Source organism: Pleurodeles waltl, chromosome 1_1 (assembly GCF_031143425.1).
Source record: "Pleurodeles waltl isolate 20211129_DDA chromosome 1_1, aPleWal1.hap1.20221129, whole genome shotgun sequence".
Taxonomy (NCBI): domain Eukaryota; kingdom Metazoa; phylum Chordata; class Amphibia; order Caudata; family Salamandridae; genus Pleurodeles; species Pleurodeles waltl.
The window spans coordinates 718,822,540-718,836,643 of NC_090436.1; positions in this window are offsets into that span (position 1 = coordinate 718,822,540).

Consider the following 14,104-nt stretch of genomic DNA (forward strand, 5'->3'; position numbering starts at 1 on the left):
TCTTGACGTAGAAAGAAGAAATACAGAAACCCACGGTGAAGTGGTTGTTGAAACAGCTGAAGAACTATAAGCAGGTCCAGAAGAAGGAACAGGTTCTGGGTCAAAAACAACAAAAAATTGCCACAATGCTAAATTGCCAAAGACTTACAATCAAAAGAAGCTGAAATCACGTGTGTTAGTTGAATCTATACCACCAACTATTGATGAAGAAACAGAATCGAGTGGTATAAGTGACACAAACAGAGATCAAAATCAAATGAACTACAGTACCTTGTTAAAGATATTCGGCACCTGAATGGATATATTATGTTAGCCAAGTACTGAACATCCCAATTTCAGATTCGTTTGACTGGAATACAGAGTTGCCTGAACTCCCTTAAAATTGCTAAAGAACATTCAGTTGAGACCCAATCCATTAAATGAACTATTTAGATGGAGATTTAAATTCAGTTATTTAAAGTGGATAAGAAAAGTACCTAGGGCCAAGGCAGCCGCAAAAGTGTAGGGATAAAGTTTTAGAAGAACACAGAATAGGGTAAAAAGGAGATTGCTGGACATATAGCTGCAAGAATCTAACAAGAAGAAAATAATTCAGAAATTCAGCAAAACTGAGACAAAGACGTTAACTTTGCTGTTGCACATATTTTTCGCCTTATGAGATTTGACTCTAGATAAACCTGTGTACCTTAACTTGAAATAGATGTTAGACTATTGTATTTATCTTATTTACACCAATAGTGTTGTTTGTTGTTGCCATTTTATTGCTATTACATTTCACACCAGAAACAGAGAAATCAGTGAAAATATTCACTATCCCAACATATGGACCAGATATTAATGAAGATGAATTAAAAACTTCTTTTTTAGATTTAAAAAAAAGAAGATTATTCTAAAAAATGTAATTCTAGATTAGTGCAAGAGGATACAAAAGCTATGAAAATAAAGGACTGCTATGTTTATGACCACATGCCTTCTTTAGCTAACCATCAAGTCGCTTATCATCACATACCTCTTTGCTATGCTATATCATGCAGTAGTCTACTTAGTTTAGTAGACAGGGACACTTTGAGCACTAATTTTCACACTTTGACAAAGTTCTTTCAAAAGTTTCACTAAAGAAAAGCATGAATTTAAATCTACAATCTAAGGAGACATCTTAGTAATATTTTAGACCTTGTCTTCCTGTAAATACTGTTAAAGCTCATGAAAATAAATTAACTAGCTTGATGATTCTAAGGGAAAAAACCATTCATTTTAATGTTAGAGGAGAGAAATGCACAGTTTGAAAGAACTGCATGTGAAAATGAAGACATCTTGAAGATTGGAAAAGAGGACAGGATGAGTTTAGAAGGAAAATGCCAGTTCAAAAAATGTAAATTAGATAAGAGACACAAAGGGAAAGTATGTGTGTTTAGAAGAAGAAATCATATGAAAAAGACAACACTAGAGAATTGTAATTGTGAACATTTCTTTCAGTTACCAGGGATAATTGATCCAACTATACCTGGAGTATAGTTTATCTGTGGTGACTCAAGAAGCTTCTGGAGGTACTCTAGTGAATTAATACATTCCAACAACACAAAATTCTCAGATTGTAGTTTGGATACCTCCACAAACTATACAAACATTTGGAGAAGGGAGACAAGTTGTCTTCACAATTCAAACAGCACCAGGTTAATGAATATGTGAGAAGATGTGATTTTTTCCCACATGGTTTGAAGAAGCTGCCAGAAATTGTATGAAAGGCGAGAAAGAAGAAAGATCTTGTACTAGTTTGGGTCAAAATACTAGCCCGAGTTCAGAAAAAGAAAGACCATTAAATGACATAAGAATAAAAATGGAGTTAGAAGAAATAATTAGAGAATGCATGGATCTCGATCGTGTAAATCATTATCGAGAAATAGAATTGATTTATTTGTGTAATGAAATTATAAAGAGAGCAACTACAGTGCATGACAAATTAACAGAATTGTCTACTAAATATGATGTTGATATTTCAAAGAGCATTCCACTGTAGAGAAGTATCAGGGTAAATCAAGATGATGAGTCAATTGAAAACATGTGTTCTTTAGGAATGTGATTACACATTACTAAATTACTGAAATGTGTCTGTAGATTGAGAGAAGTTGATGAATTAGAAAATAAATGGGCAAGAAAACATGACAAAAAGAATGGGAACAAAATGAAGGAAAACAGCACCAGATCCTCCAGACGAGGGAGCTACAGCTCACCCTTTAAGAGAAATTCCAGGTGGAAGGTATGTACTTGTACCTTGGAGTAGAAGATACCTTGTATCAATTACAACCAATATTCAAAAATTGACAGAGAATACCATGCAGTGGTACACACGAGTTAAAAGGTTTTGTTAAAATTTCAAAGTTTTTATGGACTGATTTAAATACATTGTTTAACATTTTTGTTCCAAATGATTTATGGGCCGAATATAAGATTACTGTTCAGTGGCCAAATGCAAAGCCAATGTGAGATCCTTGTACAAATGCACTCTCACCTCTTGTAAGGACTAATTATAGGGAGCTGATTACTTTCTTGAAGATCAGAGGATTTGGATTATTTAAGGTTAAATCAAATTCAGTAGGAAATGAAGGAGTCAATGCATGAATATTATGAGAGGCTGTTGAAAGCATTTCAGCACCATAGGGGTCAAGTGCATCTTGAAGCAGCACATAAGGGATTCCTTAATTCACAGTTTGCGCTCGATTTGAGTCTTGAAATAAGCCAGCACAATGAGCAGAATGTGATTTGGTGGTAGACAAAAGGCCTGATTTAGATCTCAGCAGAAGGGTTACTCCATCACAACGGTGACAGATACCCCCTCTGCTGAATTATCAATCCCATAGTATAAAATGGGATTTATATTTCGATAAATGGGATATCCTTCACCGTTGTAGTGGAGTAACCCGTCTGTCGAAATCTAAATCAGGCCTAAAGCCCCTAGATGAGATTCTAAAATATGCAAAGTATTGGAATCAGCAGGAGATGAAAAAGCAGACGCTTAAAGAGAAGTTCATGTTAGCTCAGACAAAACTGGCACAGAGAGGTTTTCAGAATCAGTCATTTGCAGGAAATGGTGGTGCAGTACAAAGGTGCTGGTGTTCAAGGTGGTATACAGGGAGGTGGATTTCAAGCAGGAATGCAGAGATTTCAAGGAGGTATGGTTGTTTCACAGGGCAGAGGTCGAGTACGGGTGAGGATGTGGCAATGCTAAAGAAAATTACTCCTTGTAATTTTTGTAACAACATGGGCCATTGAAAGCATGAGTGCAGGCTCCATCCAGATAGAATCAACATTAATCAATTGCAGGGAGGAAACCAAGTGCAAAATGGGACCACACAGCAAGTGCAAATGTCAATGCAGAATCACGTTCAAATTATACTAATTCCACAGGCCCCTATCGTTCAATAGAATGTGGATTACACAAAATTGAATCAAAATCAATTGTCTCGATTAAATTAAAGTGTAATGTGATTGCAAAATCAAAATGCAACACAACACTTTACTGTGTTTGATGATGAGAGGTTGGATTGCGACATGTCATAATGATGGTGCCGAAGAGGGGAGTGTCATACTTGGCATCATTTGCATCGTGTCCCCTAACGTTTAGCCTCTACTTCCCAGGTTGTTTCTGTGTGCTGAACTCCGTTTTGCTGTTTTGTTTGTTCTGGATACTTTACCACTGCTGACCAGTGCTAAAGTGTAAGTGTTCCCAGTATAAATTATATGTGTACATTGGCTTATCCATGATTGGCATATTTGATTTACCGGTAAGTCCCTAGTAAAGTGTACTAGAGGTACCCAGGGCCTGTAAATCAAATGCTACTAGTGAGCTTGCAGAACTGGTTGTGCCACCCACATTAGTAGCCATGTAAACATGACTCAGACCTGCCACTGCAATATCTGTGAGTGCAGTTTTAAACTGCCAATACGACTTGGCAAGTGCACCCATTTGTCAGGCCTAAACCTTCCCTTTTCATGTATGTAAGGCACCCCTAAGGTAGGCCCTAGGTAACCCCAATGGACAGGGTGCAGTGCATGCTAAAGGTGTGACATGTACTTATGTGTTTTACATGTCCGGACAGTGAAATACTGCCAAATTTGTTTTTCACTGCTACAAGGCCTATCTCTCCCATAGGTTAACATAGTTGGTTGCCTTTAAATATGATTAAAGCACAGATTCCCTCTGGGAGCAGTTAGACATGTGGAGTTTGGAGTCTCTGAACTCACAATTTAAAAATGCATCTTTTAGTGAAGTTGGTTTTTAGATTGTGTGTTTGAAAATGCCACTTTTTTTAAAGTAGGCATTTTCTTGCTTAAACCATTCTGTGGCTCTGCTTGTTTGTGGATTCCCTGTCTGGGTCAGTTTGGCAATTGGGCTGTTTGTACCTCTCCTCTAGACAGTGACACAAAGGGAGCTGGGGTGTAGCCTGCATGTCCTGATGGGCCATCTGGGCTGAGGGGAGGGGAGGAGTGGTCACTTACACCTGAAAGGGCTGTGCCTTCCCTCACATAATGCAGTCTCCAACCCCCGGTGTGTGTCTGGGCCCTGGTCTGGGCAAGGCAGGATCTTGAAAACAAGAGTGACTTTCCTTTGAAGTAGGCTACTTCAAAGGCAGAAAGGGGTATACGAAGCCAAAACCCCTGAAAGGCATATTACTTCTGAAACCAAGAGGAACCTCTGTCAAGGAGAAGAGCTGGAGAAGCTGGAGGAGGAGTACTGCCCCTTTGCCTGTGACTGTACTTTGCTGGGTTGGCCAGCAGTATCTGCTTCTGCCTTAGAGAGGACAAAGACTGACTTTTGTGTGACTTCCCACTGGTGAATAATCTCCAAGGGCTTGAATTGAGCTTGCCTCCTGTTGTTGAAGTCTCAGGGACAACAAAGAATTCTATCTGCCAGCACTTGGGCTTTCTGCTGAAAGTCCCTACTGGCAAGTGGTGCCCTAACCTGTCTCTGGGACCTTGAAAAGTGCAGCTGGTGGAAAAGGACAGAAATCCATGCAAAGACCACGGTGCAGGGAAACTTTTGACTCACCACCGCTTCCTTGTTGAAAAATGGCGCCCACCGGCCTCGCGGATGGGAGATTGACACAACATGGCTGGAGAAACGGCTGCTGTTAATGATGCAAGTCCCAAGCATACCGGTTTCTTGACACCGTGCAGCCGGATTTCGATGCAACATCAATGGGTGTGGAAAAATCAACACAAAGCCTGCCCGGACCCAAGGTACCCATCCGGATCGAAGAATCAGTCTCTTTAGGGAGAGAAGAAACGACGCACGGCAACCCGACCGGAGGAGGAACGACGCAGGCTCTCGCTTGGGAGTGAGAAATCAACGCTTCGCTGGCCTTTCTGACGCACACTCGCCCATGCAACTTTATTTTGATGCTACCCAGGTACTTTTGTACGCTAGCAATGTTCTCATTGTTTTCTTGAGGATTTAAGACTCTTTTGCTTTTTAAATTCATAACTTGACTTATGTATGCTGGATTTTTGTCGTTTTGATCTTGTTTTGTTTAGATAAATATTATCTATTGTTCTAAACCTGTGTTGTATCATTTTGTTGTGTTTTCACTGAGTTACTTTGTGTGTTTGTAAAATACTTTACACCTTGCTTCTGAAGTTAAGCCTGCTTTCTCATGCCAAGCTACCAAGGGGGGGTGTGGGGGTTATCTGAGGGTGATTCTCCTTTACCCTGACTAGAGTGAGGGTCCTTGATTGGACAGGGGGTAACCTGCCTGCCAACCAAAGACCCCATTTCTAACACGGAGGAATAATGCTTACTTGGTGGTCTGAGAGGCAGACTAGAGTGCACAATTTGTAGAAGGTGAAGCTAATGGCCACTAAGTGCAATTCCTTCTTGACATAGAAACTACCCCTTTCACTGTGGAAAGCAGAAGTCCAGGACATAACCCTCTCAGGAAAGAAGATGCAGATCCAAGCTGTGGCAGTTAGAAACAGACAAATTTCATACCCAAATCTCAAAGGAGGTTCCTGTATACATAGGTTTATTTGAAGAAAGTCACCAGATTTTTGTTACTGATTTAAGTCCTATAAATCTATCGGGAAGGGACCTACCATGTAAACAAAATTGTACAATTTATTGTACTCAAATAGGGGTTGTATTTCAGACCAATGATGAAGTTGAGTTCGATTGGCTCTACAAGAAACAGTAGATATTTACTGAATTCTGACTGTTGAGGATTTACCACCAGATTTAAAAGACACAGTGAACCCAGAAAGATGGGATTTCACACAAAAAATGGACTAAAAAAAGGTTAAAAAAACAGTCTGAATAGATATTAAACTAAATGGCATCTTTCAAAGACTACCACCCTATCAAGTGACTCCAGAAACATCAGTAGAAAGAACACAAATCATTGAGAATGTGATACTGAAAGGCCATCTAAAAGAAATAGGGCCAGATGTAGCAAAGTTCGAGTTTGCGACTCGCAATTTGTGAGTCGCAAACCCGGATGCAGGATGGTGTCTCTGACTGCATAGGACCACTGCCTGCTCTGAAAAAATGTTTTCAGGGCCATTCACAAAGGGGAAGGGGTCCAAAGGGGACCCCTTCCCTTTTGCGAATGGGATAGCACCCATTTGAAATGGGTGCCAACTGCGAATTGCTTTGCGACCGCGTTCGCGATCACAAAGCAATTCTACATCGCAATGCGAATCGCAAATAGGAAGGGGCACACCCCTTCCAATTTGCGAGTCGCATTCCCATTTTGCGAGTCGGTAACCTGGTTACCGACTCGCAAAATGGGAATGAGCATCGCGATGTGCTTATTGCATTGCGCAAAGAGCGAATTTCGCTGTTTGCGCCATGCAAAAAGCTTTGTCCATGCAACTCACTGATATTGGATTACAGATATTAAATGGCAAGTATAGGATCGTACAAAACATGAAACAATGTTAATGATATTGTAATGCTATGTTGTCCTGTGGTACCGAATCCAGTTGCTATACTTTACCAGATTCTATATACAGCTGAATGGTTCACAGTTATAGATCTTTATCAAACTTTCTTCTCAATTTGGTCACACAAGGATAGTAAATACCTTTTCCCCTTTTTGTTTCGAGAGAAAGTATTAGCATGGTGTTGAGTCCCATAAGGCTGTACTGAAAGCCCATCTATTTTTAACCAGATCTTGAAGATGAATCTGGAAATATTGATCATGCCCTGTAACTCATTCCTTCTCTGGTATATTGATATCCTAGTGGTGGTATAAGGGCCAAGAGAATCCTGTAAACAAGACACCATTGCTTTACTGAATCATATGGCTGAGAATGGACATATAGGCCCTCATTATGAACATGGCAGTCTCATTACTGCCACGTTCATGGTCAGACCGCCAGCACCGCCAGGATTAGTCGTCCCGGCGGTCTGGTGGTCATGGCTGTCCTAATCCACCAGGGCAGCGCTGCCCTGGGGATTACGACTTCATTCTCCACCAGTGATTTAATGGCAGTAGCACTGCCATGAAAAGGCTGGTGGAGAACGGGTGCAGGGGGGCCTAGTGGAGGCCCTGCACTGCCCATACACTTAGTATGGGCATTGCAGGGGCCCCCTGCCAGCACCGTCGCAATGTTCACTGTTTGCTTTGCAGACAGTAAACATTGCAAGGGTGGCGGAGCACACTACAGCACTGCTGCCGATGTATTACAAGCCGGAGACAATGCTGTAGGCCATTTTCCACACGCTGGGGTTTCCGCCCGCTGACCCAATGGGAAACTCATAATGGGCCTGTCAGGGAGGCAGTCACAATGGTGGCACCTCTCCATTGGCTTTTCGGCAGATGGGCTTTTCTGTCTGCCAAAATCATAATGAGGTCCATAGTGTTCTGAACCAAATTACAACACTGTCAAAAAGAAGTCCAATATTTGGGGCATATCAATAAAAAAGGAACAAGAAAACTGTCAATAGAGAGAATGGGAGCAATTTTTTTAATGAGTTCTCCAAAGATGCAGAGAGAAGTCAGAATGTTTTTGGGAATGGTTGGCTATTGTAGACAGTGGATAATCAAGGTTTCCTTGGTGGCAAAGACTTTACCAAGGCTAGCACACAGAGATGTGCCTGATCCGGTTTATGCAACAACGAGTGCATGAAAGCTCTCCTATAGCCGAGAGAACACCTCTCTTGTGCCCCAGCACAGGGAATGCCTGATTATTCAAAAGATTTTACCTTGTTTTGCAGTGAGATGGAGGGCTGCCTTCTATCATTGCTTACACAGATGCATGGTAATGCTAAAAAGCCTGTGGCCTTTTTTTTGGTCACACTTGATCCTGTGGCTGCCACGCTTCCTGATTGTATTAAATCAGTTGCAGCTGTCAACGCAGGCTTAGAAAGATGTGAAAGCATAGGGATGGGACAACTTTTCACTTTTGCAATTCTTCACTCGATTGGGGTTTTGCTTACCGGAGGCAAAAAACTATTGATGACAGGTACAAGACTTACTAAGTATGAGCAGCCAATACTTGACTCAATTAACATAATATTAAAACAATGCCAAGATTTTAATCGTAGCACGTTGCGCCCCCTACCTTAAAGTGATTTATCTGATGAATTTGAACATGACTGTTTTGATGTCATGGATTTATGCACCAAGCCAAGGTCTTTTGGTGGATGGCTCATGTGTGAGAACAAATGATGGTTTCTTGAGAGCAGCTTATGCTTTATGCACAATACAAATAAAAGAAGCTTCATGGCATCAAGGAGTTACATCAGCGCAAGCTCCAGAACCAATTGCTCTTACTAGAGCCTGCAGCTTAGCAGCCCAAGTAAGTGACTATATGCACATATAGTCATTATGGCTTTGGTGTGGTCCATGAGTTTGGACAGTTACGGTCACAAAGAGGGTTCATAACCTCATCTGGTTCACCCATCAGGAATGGTGAACAGGTGATATGGCTGCTGGAAGCTTTACAGGCTCAAACGGAAATTGCTGTTGTTTAATGTGCAGCACACAGGAGCGATAATGTTTATGTCACTGAAGGTAATAGACATGCAGATGAAGTGGCACGCTATTGTGCAATTGTGGCCTGTACATTTATTGGAACATTCACAGATGGATGTCAAGGGGACACTGTCTATTTTATGCTTATGGCAATTGCTGACACTTGGGAAGATTTAAAAGCCATGCAGGAAAATTTGTATGGAGCAGAACAACAGAAATGGATCAGTGCAGGATGTGGTAAGGATGAGTATGACATTTGGGTTTCTGCTGATGGAAGACCAGTGTTACCAGACAATCTGCTATCTCCAATGACAAAACATTTCCATGGACCTACACATCTATGTAGGGACACTATGATGAGGTCCTTCAAACAAAACTAGTTTGACCCTAGATTCAGTGCCCATGTAGAAGAATTGTGTCACAGATGTGTAAAATGTGAACAAATGAATGTTGGGAAATGAGCACCAGTTACAAGTGGGGGTGTGGTCTAGCCACAAAAGTGATGGCCGCCTGATAAGAGAGCTCCGCACACTCACAAGTGAAAGGGAGATGGCGCCGGAGCTCAAGGAGCAGGGTGAACACACAGAACTACCTTGGCAGCACCACCTACATCAGCAGCACGATCCCGGCTGTCCAACCATGCTAGGAAGGGCAGAAGGCAGCTCAACAGGGCCTGAGTGGCCACAGTATCCGGCCAGGGCCTGTGAGGCCACGGGCTAGATTTCAAGGTTGCCCAGCTGGCTCTTTTGCCTTGGCTCACTCGTAGTGCATCTTCAGCAGCCCGGCGGGATTGGCAGAGAGAAGTGCTGCTCCCCCACTACCCCCTACACCTTGAAGTACATTGGTCCCGATATGCGGTTCCTAGCACCACGACATGGACTGGATGCTGCTACCTGCCACTTGCCACCTGGATCTGTGACCGGGGACTGACCTGCCCACGGGGAATGAGCCTCTTTATAGAGATGGGAAATCTGGAACGCTAACCAGCAATCCAATGGTTCAAGCTATGATAACATCCTGGAAACGCGTTCACAAACTACTAGGAATGGAAGCTCATCTCCACATGTATGCCCCGTTGTGGGGTAACACCAAGTTAAGGGTTTGGGGAAGATGCTTGATTGGAGTATATGGCGTAAAGCTGGCATCACCCACCTGGATCAGGTCCTATTCAATGGAGATTTGAAGCCCTTTGCCACAATCCTGGAGGAATATCATCTCCCTGCTCAGCAAGCCTTGAGACTCAGCTCCAGCACTGCTTTAACTGTAGCTTGGGACCATGACCCGGCCCCTGCAATAATAGCCTACGTGAGGCACTCATACACAATTATAGCATAAGCATGAATACATACACAAGTAATGCAGTGAAATAATTACACAATTCCAAATGGGTAATATAGTCAGTCCATGTATATCAGAAAAAGTATCTCAAAGTTTATTATAAGGAACAGTTCTCCTGAAGATGAAAACATCAAAGTATCCGATCGCTGAAGCTTCACAAAATGATTTGAGATGCAAAACAGATCTTGAGATGCATTCAAGCCAACACGTGTTTCGTCACAGGACCAAAATCCCACACAACTTCTTCAGGGCAATTGTCCATCAGTTACGCCCTAGTGGGATGTGCTAGGAGGAACATTGAGGGAAACGCTACCACTGCAGGACCCACTGCCACTTTTGTTACTATTCCTCCACAATCTCACAAGCTCCCCAGATTGGACATGCCCCCAAACCTGTATCCTTCACACAGCACTCACCATGGCTAAACTCTGTATTTTTAGACATTGGCAATCCCCTGTATTCCCCATGCATGATGACTGGTTATCGGAAATGGAAATTGTATGAACGCGGCAGTTACAACTTGCAGGACCAAGCGGACAAACATTTTCCACACATGGGCACCGTTTCTCCATGATGAAGTAGACCCCCGTGAACTGCCAGTCCCTGCATCATTCTCCATCCTTATACCACTCCTTGTCCATTTCCAGCCTCATCCACCCTTCCCTTTGTTCCTTACCCTCGGTCACACACACATACGTATATACCACCCACTGCACTTATAGTCGCTCTTCTTATCTTAACGTGAGTCTCTGTCCCTCTCTGTGAGCCAAGTACTGAATGTCCCAATTTCTGATTTGTTTCACTGTAATAAAGAATTGCCTGAACTCGCTTAAAATTACTAAAGAAAATTCTGTTGAGACCCAGTGCATTAAATGACCTATTTAGATTGAGATTTACATACAGTTATTAAAAGAAAGTAAGAAAAGTGATTATTAGATCCAAGTCAGCAGTAAAATTATGGGTATAACATGTTAGAAGAACACAGAGTAGGGTTAAGGAAGTCTAAATGAAGATTGCTGTAAATAAAGCTGCAAGAATCTAATGAGAAGTAAATAATTTAGAAAATCTGCAAAAATAAAATAAATTGAATGTATGGAAAACTACACCTCCAGGGTTCAGTGCCTGGGGTATAGTAATAAGTCAGAAAACTTAAAACAAATTGTGAAACCAGAAACTTCTGTGATAGCAAGAGGCTAGCATTATGCATGTTCAAAGGTTCTTAAAGAGAAGCGTGAAATATGTTCTGTTGATCTAAAATAGCATTCTCTAAATGTATCTGCATTTGACCAATCTGCTGCTTTCCTAATTTCTTGTAAACTTCCTCCAGACATAAATGTTTTACTTGTCACAGCACCTCTAACTTAGGCCCTCATTACGAGGCTGGTGGTCATGAGACCCCCAGCCTCACAGTGGCGGTTCTTCCGCTGCAGAGCCGGCAGTCAGTACCACCACATCAAGAGTTGTGGAGCTTGGCAGATGGCAATCCCACCTGGCCCGCCGGTGCAGTCGCACCGCCACGGCTGGCGGTGAGCACCTCCAACTGGCGGCAGGCCTCAGCCTGCCGGCCAGGTTACAAGCCTGCAAACAGCCATGCTTTCTGTGATGGTCACCCCACCACAAAACCCCTGGCGGTCACGTACCCAGTGACAGGAATCTCCATTCCTGTCACCAGCACACACATGCAAACATGTCCCCACACATGCACACATCCCCCACCTGCCCACACACTCACAAACACCCCTTCATGCATGCATGCATTCACAAACACACCCATTCAGCATACGCATACATACACTCAGACACCCCATTCACTCGCAAACATGCACTCAGACACCCCCACTCACTCGCATTCATCCACACAGACACCCCCTTACATGTGCATAGACACGCACACACACATTCATATTCATTCACACACATGCACGCATTCACCACCCCCTCAGCAGACATGCACGCACGCACCCCAAACCACAGACACCCTCCCCCTTTTGGATGCCCACTTACCTTCTCTGTCATGGAGGACATCCAGGAGGGGATGAGTCCTGACTTGCATCACCAGCACCACCACACAAGCAGGACTCTGCCAAGTCGTATTACGGATTGTAATACGGTGGGTGGAGTGCTGCTGATGTGGCGGTGCTGGCGATGGAACCGCTTCTGCACCGCTGACCCCCAGCACGACTGCTGGCAACTTTCCACTTCCAGTATGGTGGACAGCTGCCAGCAGTCATATTATGGCGGTCTGGTGGTGGGTTTGGCTTTGGCGGTCAGGCAACTTGACCGTCAAAGTCAAAATAAGGGCCTTGACGTGGTGAATACTTAGATAAATCAATAACTGCCTCTTTCATCGCAGACTTTACCCACCTTCCAATGGTTTCATTTGTAACATTATAAAAGGTTTCACATATGAAAATTAATAACAGATCCACTCCATCATTCCTTCTCTCCTGCATTTTACACTCATTCTTTTATATTTTACCACACATAATTTAGTTTAATTATTTAAATGTGGATAAAATATAAAAGCAAACATCGTCTTTGTTCTTTTCCACATCCTAAACAAACACCCCTGTTGGTTGATAAAATATATTTACTACTTCCAATGCTCTAACATCTGATACTCCTCTAAAAGAGATAAAATATTTCAAAGTCATACATTTCCAGGACAATTCCATTACTCCTAAATATTTATTACTAGGCCATTTCTGAAGCAACTTCAAAATAAAATCTACAGCCCAAACAGACTGATATCTTGGTTTCGGACATCTTTTTAACTTTCTTTTTTCACCCTACACGATAAAGGACTCCTTCCAATAGAAATTCCCTGAATTAGTGAATGACCTAGATAGCTGATCTCTAACAACTGCTCAGTCCATAAGAAAGTCCTTCATCAAATAACTTTGCCAATAAATTAGCTACTTATGTTTTATCAACCTCGTTTTGATCCAAATCCCTTGCTATGGACCAGTGTTACCATACTCCCTGTGCAATCTAATACATTTTCTTTGCTCCAGGCGCCCATGACTCATTGAGCAAACCTGAGACTGATTCCAAAAGTTTTGTGCACCTTCCTGACTCAGTGAAACTCACCAAACTAGAAGGTTGAGCAAACCTGACTTTATCAAAGGATGGTCTTATTCTGCTTCTCCTTTTAACACACCTCTGTTGGACTGACCAAATAAGGAATATCTATAGTCATTTCCAATGCCTTTGGACACCAGGATTGAGTTTTCCAAAAAGGTGTCACTAACACTATCCAACATATCTGCCCCCTGCATTGTAACAACACTCTCTGAATTCTTCAAAAGTTGAGAACGAATGTCTTTTCATCCCTTTCCAGTCCTGCATGAATACGTCCACTGCAAATGCACCTGTATCTGGTCTCCAACTCACATAGCGTTTTACCTGAAAGGTCAAACTTGAAGCAAAAAGATCTACCTCCAATAGACCCAATAAGCTATGAAATCTGTTTCATACCCTGAAATCCATTCTGTCACCACAGTGTACCCCAGGTACATATTTTGCTTTAAATGTAATCTTGCGTTATAAACTGAAATTCCACATTTCTTTGGCTAAGTCTGCTAATTTCTTATATCTCACTTCTCCTAACTTGTTGATATGTCACTGCTGTTATGGTGTCCGTTTTTGACAAAATGAATGTTCCTTGCTGATGTTTAGAACAGAGAAGAGCAAACAATCTTGCTTTAATCTTCACACAAATTATATATTCCTTCCTGTCCAACATATTCCATACTCCACCTGTCTCTTGTCCTAAACACATTGCTCCTCATCTT